Source organism: Lactuca virosa, chromosome 5 (genome assembly GCF_052849685.1).
Source record: "Lactuca virosa cultivar CGN04683 chromosome 5, Lactuca_virosa_CGN04683_v6, whole genome shotgun sequence".
Taxonomy (NCBI): Eukaryota; Viridiplantae; Streptophyta; class Magnoliopsida; order Asterales; family Asteraceae; genus Lactuca; species Lactuca virosa.
The window spans coordinates 462,112,540-462,118,970 of record NC_136430.1 but is presented as its reverse complement, the minus strand read 5'-3'; the positions used below and the strand labels follow the sequence as shown (position 1 = coordinate 462,118,970).

General features: G+C 29.4%; 1 long non-coding RNA gene across 2 annotated transcripts; it reads left to right on the top strand.

Moving 5' to 3' along the window:
- The first annotated feature begins 1,559 nt into the window (after positions 1-1,559).
- Positions 1,560-3,412, top strand: LOC145116580 (uncharacterized). Of its 2 annotated transcripts, XR_013712198.1 has the most exons (4): positions 1,560-1,821; positions 2,170-2,451; positions 2,638-2,700; positions 3,185-3,412. It is a non-coding gene; the product is annotated as an uncharacterized LOC145116580 (long non-coding RNA). The 2 variants fall into 2 exon arrangements; XR_013712197.1 differs by having other exon boundaries at positions 2,170-2,700.
- Positions 3,413-6,431: the final 3,019 nt, after the last annotated feature.

The window sequence follows — 6,431 nt, the reverse complement described above, 5'->3', positions numbered from 1 at the left end:
GTAATTATGTGATAAGTTACATTAACATTCTTTTTTTACTTAAGCCCTTATATCAAAATCGATTATTCATGCCACATAGTAGCCGTGTTAATCAAATTTTCCTAGGTCACATTCAAGCCAAGTGGTTCTTTCTATTTAGCCCATATTTATGGATTATTCAAGGCTATAATATTGATTTTATTAAGCCCTCTGCTTGAGCCCATAAACAATTAATTAACCTAATGTTCCCAGGCTTTGTTTCAGCCGATTTAACTAAATTTTCACCTCTTAAATTGATTTATTTCGACCTTTATAAATCAATTTTTCTGAACTCTTATGGATTTATTTTCTATCCATTATAAATTGGCCCTTTTTAGAGGTTCTTTAATAATGTTTTTTTTCTCATATCTAAATTCAAATATGAACTACTACTTCTAGATCATTGCATGGGGTTCTTATTTATTTATTTATTATTATTTTTTATTTTACAAATAAAGACGATATCTAATGATTCAAGGTGACTATGTATGGTGATGCAATAAATATTTTTATAAAAAAATGGTAATCTTACTAAAATCAAAATTGCGGAAGGCATGAGCGACGGAATTCAATTCGAATGTCATTTCCGTATAGCAAAACATATTGGGCTAGCTTTGCAGCCAAATTAGAACCTTAAATCAATATCATGTTAGATATATGTGGAGTCTAATATTGTCTCTCAAAAAGAGCTCTTATGCAAAGAGAAAAACTCCAACATATACATAGATATATAGACTGTGTCGCATGGATGTGAGATATACTCATAGCCCCCCTTAGGGATGAAGTCTCGATGATGATAAGCCAAGGGGTGCAAACATTAGCTTTGATACCAAGTTAGATACTATATGTGTATTTCATTGCTTCAATATTGTCTATCTAAAAGTCCTGATGGAGAGAAGGGAGTTTATTATTATTATTGGTATGATATATATATATATATATATATATATATATATATATATATATATATATATATATATATATATATATATATATATATATATATCATTACTATATATAAAGACCCTATTTATGTGGTGTCGCCAAATTTAAATTCACACAGTTCCAACACCGCCACGTAAACCTCCCCCAATCGACGCAATTTAGCGGACGTGTTTTTGCACTAAATCGACTTAATCCTTCTTATGTCCGCTTTTCCTTCAACGCCTTGTTTCTGAACATCGACATATACACCTACTGATTTCCTCCAACAACACATTCGGCTTTATCCACACCAAGAAATCCGACCATTCTTATTTCTCTTAAAGCGTGAAGGTGTCTTGGAAGAATTTATTTGATCTATGGGTACCACTATCTTATAAAACCACACCGCCTTATGCCGAACTGTCTTGTATCGACCAAAAAACACAGATACCCTCTGAATTCATATATTGGTTCCTTTCCCTAACCGCAATAATTGCCATCCGTCGGAATCCTAATCTCCATTGATCTCCTCCTCCTGCATCAGCAATTTGTATCCGTCGGAACCCTAATCTTTTGTCATCAATAATTGCCACCAGTCCATTACTATAAAGGTGGGTTTTTTGTTTTGTGCGTTTATTTCTGCTTTTGGGTTCCATTTTCCATCTGATTAGGGTTTGTTTGTTTTAATTCTCTTCCCCTCTTGTTAAGCCTGTAGCCAATCGCCCTTACAATCAACGCTTCTCATCGTGAATTATACATCACGTCACCCCTCTTCCCTTCTTATATTCGTTGCGATTTCTCCATTACTCTTCTGTTAATTTAATTTCAGAACCAAATTCATATGAAATATGGATTCCAGTGGTCGACGGAAACATAGAGGTATGTGGACAATACGTTTTCAGGCTTTGAAAGTTATGCAATACGTTTCCAGGCTTTGAAAGATATTGTTTTCGTTTAACGGCTTTAATTTGAGATTGGTTTCATTAATCACGTTAGATCTGTTTTTTTGATTACATATGGATTTATTTATTTTATGTTTTCCTTTGAACAATGGTTTGTGTTACGATTAATATGGGATGTATATCAACTGTTTGACAAAATGCCTAACTAATCACATTATTTTGGTACCGCGATATGTAGTAAGGATATATCCTCGTGATTGTTGTAATCACATTATTTTAGTAGTGCCTTAATACAATCAAGCCATTGCTTCCAAATACATTTCAGGCTTCTTCAATCTGAATCTGAAGCCCGCAACTTCAAATACCCTGTTTCAGCACCAACCCGTTGGTCAAAAGGTTGAAGCCGAAAAAGAATAGGGCAAGCAAATAATAAACTCAAAGCAATATACGCCTGCCTGATTAAAATTGATTCTTGATCCATAATTAAGGATAATTTATCCTTTAATTCTTAATTTTGCAATGAGTGGCGAGTTGGAATTGAACGACATTTCTCACACCAAGTTATTAAAAGCATAAAAGATGAATTTTTCCCCAGAGTCCAAAACAGGTCTAGGATCACTAATTACTTTTGTTGGTGTTTGATTTGTCTTTTTCTAGCCCTCCTTCGATACACCATATGGTTTGGGGATTATCAAAGATGTTGCTTCTTTTTTGTTAACTTAAAAGTTCAATTTCTGGTTTTTATTTTAATGATTATGAATAAATCAGAAATCAACAGTCATTTTTCTTACAGATCAGATTACATTATTTGTGACTCTCAAGATTGTGGTCTTGGCTGCAACTTTTATTTTGAAAGGTAAAAAGAATTCGCAGAACCTGGTGGAATTGAAATTCAAGATTTGATTTCATGGGGTGTTGGCTTGCTAAATGGATGGAATTCAGATCCTTCATATTCTTTCAAATTCCATGTTTGTTGACTTTTACCATCCCTACGAAGTAACTTGACTCCATTCTTACTTTTGTTATTAAAAGACCAAAATACCCCAACTTATATTTACATCAAAATAAATGAAAATATTAACTTTAATTATAAGCAAAAAAAATTTGTTCAATTATTATAATTGAACTCGTTTTGTTTTTATTCATTGATATATTTTATTCCTTCCAAAAACATGGTGTAATCATATCACACTAGCGTATTAATCAATGATAACAGAGGAATGCAATGTTTAACATGATGATTTTACTATGCTCCAATATGGTTTTTGATAAGTATATATAATTGTTTCCATTCTCTTATATTATTATTTATATATGATTATTTGGGTTTCATGTCACAGGTTCACTTGAGAGCACCACATGTCGAAGAGTTTAATAACTTGCTGATCATAATCCTTGTTGAAGGCTGCACAAATGCATGCATTGTTTTACAGAATAATACAATTTGAAATTATAATCTCAATTGTAAAAGGGTAAAGTCGAGAAAAAGCAACATTTCTGATTACGATTTACCTTTTTTTCTACTTGATTATATTTTTATAGATTACTTACCAATATTTAATTGTTGATATGAGCATATGACATTTCTATTTAGGGTAAAAACAATTTTAAATACATTTTCGGCATCTCCAACAAAATGCGGTTAACGCAAGAAATAACCATGTACTTCCGTTTATATGTCTATTAAAGCAAATGTAGTTTGTAAAATATAAATATTGAAACTACAATGCTTTCATCACCTCGCTTATTTTATCCTACAATGCTTTCATCGCAATGGACTTTCATGTATTTGTTGATGATAACAATATACTTACATTTTCTTTTCTTTTTCATGCATTGTATATATTAAAATCCACCCATTTTTAACATTATACTTTCTTTGGACCGTGCTTAGCACGGGCCTCAAACATTTCTAGTATATATATATATATATATATATATATATATATATATATATATATATAATATTGTCTATCTAAAAGTCCTTATGGAGAGAAGGGAGTTTATTATTAATATTGGTATGATTGATATATATATATATATATATATATATATATATATATATATATATATATATATATATATATATATATATATATACGTTTTTCATTCTCATTATGTTCCAAACACGCCATTGCAATTCCGATCACTTTTGTTTCTGTTTCATCTTTTGTTCCAAAGCAATCGATCCAATTTCAATAGACTTATGATAACTATCGACACTTTCATTTCGTTACTGCCTTCAAAATTTAGTCACTATCAGAACTTTAATTCCGTTAATCATAATGCCTTTAATTCCGTTAATCTTAATGCCACTGATTTAATCCTTAATTAAATGTTGACTACTTCAAATTGTGAACTTTGACATTCAACAAATTCGAGTTTGAACATCAATTTAAATCTTTCCGACTCATTCAAAATAAGCACGATGAATTGGTATCACCCCAACTACCAAAATCTACAAATTAATTTTGACTTTTCTTTCTTTGACCGTCGAAACTAATTACCGACAAACACCAAAGTCATCTTCTCAATATCGATTTTCAAATTAAACTCACAAAATCAATCAATTCTTTCATGTTCTTCACTCGTTCAGAATATCTCTAAATATCTCGATTCACAGTTGATTTGTCATCGATAATCATTGATTCTAGAATATCTCAAAATCCATTTGTGAATTAAAGAAAGATGATTACGAAATCGAATCACCAGAACAAATATGATTCACAATAAAGAATATATTTGTGATCCAAGATCATTTTGAAATATCGATTTGATGATTTTCAATCGTGAGAAGGCAGATGAAGTCGAAGAAGGAAGAAGAATATCATCTTTCTAAACATATAGATATATTCAGTTCGGAACATATATGAATGTTCAATTATAAACGTATACATTGGATATTATTTTTCCATGTTTAACATACTAGATAAAATAAATACTAAAAGGGTAGTGCTTATATACAAATATATATTTGTAACGATACATTATAAAACATATTTGTCATATCTTGAATTTTAAGAGGTATAAAATACAAATTTTTTTATATAAATCAATTATGTATAAATAAATCATTAATATTTGTCAAAAGCTTGAAGACTTGAATTAAGGAAGGTTATTAAGAAATTTAATTTGAAGCAAAATAACAATTTTAAAATATTAAATTCATATATATATATATATATATATATATATATATAAAAGTTAATTTATATTTCTTAAATTAGAGAACGATATTAATTAATTGACATCAAATGTATAAACACACAATACAAAGATAATGTTTAAAGTTGTAAATTTTTTATTATATAATAACTAATAATAAAAATATAATAAATATTTCTTGTAAGAAAACTATTGCCAAAAAAATTATTTATCATTGCCGCTTTACGCTTTACGAACATGCATAGTTTGCAACGATACATTTTGTATAAAACACAAAGTCATCCGAACAACTGAAAGCACGGCTCATTTCTTCTTCAAGAATTTTATACGAGTATACATCATGACGGGCTTGATGTTATATGTTTTTTTTGGCTAATTGCTCATGTCATCTTTCTAATAAATTTATATTTTAACCAAAGATTAAATTCTTTTAAACTCCACTGCAAGCGGAACAAAAAAAACATTTAACTACAGTCTAAAAGGAAAAACAAATGAAAAAAAAATGCATTTAATGGCAAGCGGAATAATATTTTACTTTCTAAATATATAATATTGATCCATGATTTGGTGTCATACATTCACCAATATCCACACAAATATTGGACGCATGATGTTTAGTTTCTAAAGTAGCACGAATTTATAAAAAAAATAGTTTTATTCGTAACACATCCATACGACACTGCCTTAAAGCAAAAATCAAATGAATAGAAAGTGCAAGTCTCACAAATGCATTTGAGGTTTAAGTTCCAACAATGAGGAATTAATCATAAATCACGCATAAAAATATGAAAATAGGGTTTTTTAAATTTTCAATCGATTAAAAATAAAGAGAAATTTGTTACCATTTAATCATTTAGCAAATAAGTTCATTCATACGGTGATCAAGCGGATAAACTAACAAATTTACTAGTGTTCGGTTCGAATTATGTGAGACTTATAATGGATTGATCTTATTAGTCTAATTGAATCAATACAATATATGATTGGTCTTCATATATTAGCTCCTACATTCACTTACCCACTTTTCTATTTAACTTTAGGTTTTTGGTCAAAACACTAGTCCTACAATTTTGCTAATCACAAGATCATAAGATTCAAGTCAATTAAGAATGATAGGTCATTAAAACTTAATTAAACTCAACAATAAATAGAAAAGTAGTTATCATAAACATAAAGAGGTTCTTTAATAAGCTAGCATAACAAATAATCAACTTAGCATAATCCAATCCATAAATCAACTCATAATAACGCAAGCAATCTTGTCTAATGAAAGTTAGAGTGTTTAGCCCATAACTTCAACAAGCAAACATGTAAAAACAAGATTCACTTTGATATTTATGATAAAAACAAAGTAAAACAAGTAAAAAGGAGTAATGTTGCCTTATATCTCTCAAATATCAAGCTAGTAATCGAATTCTGCAC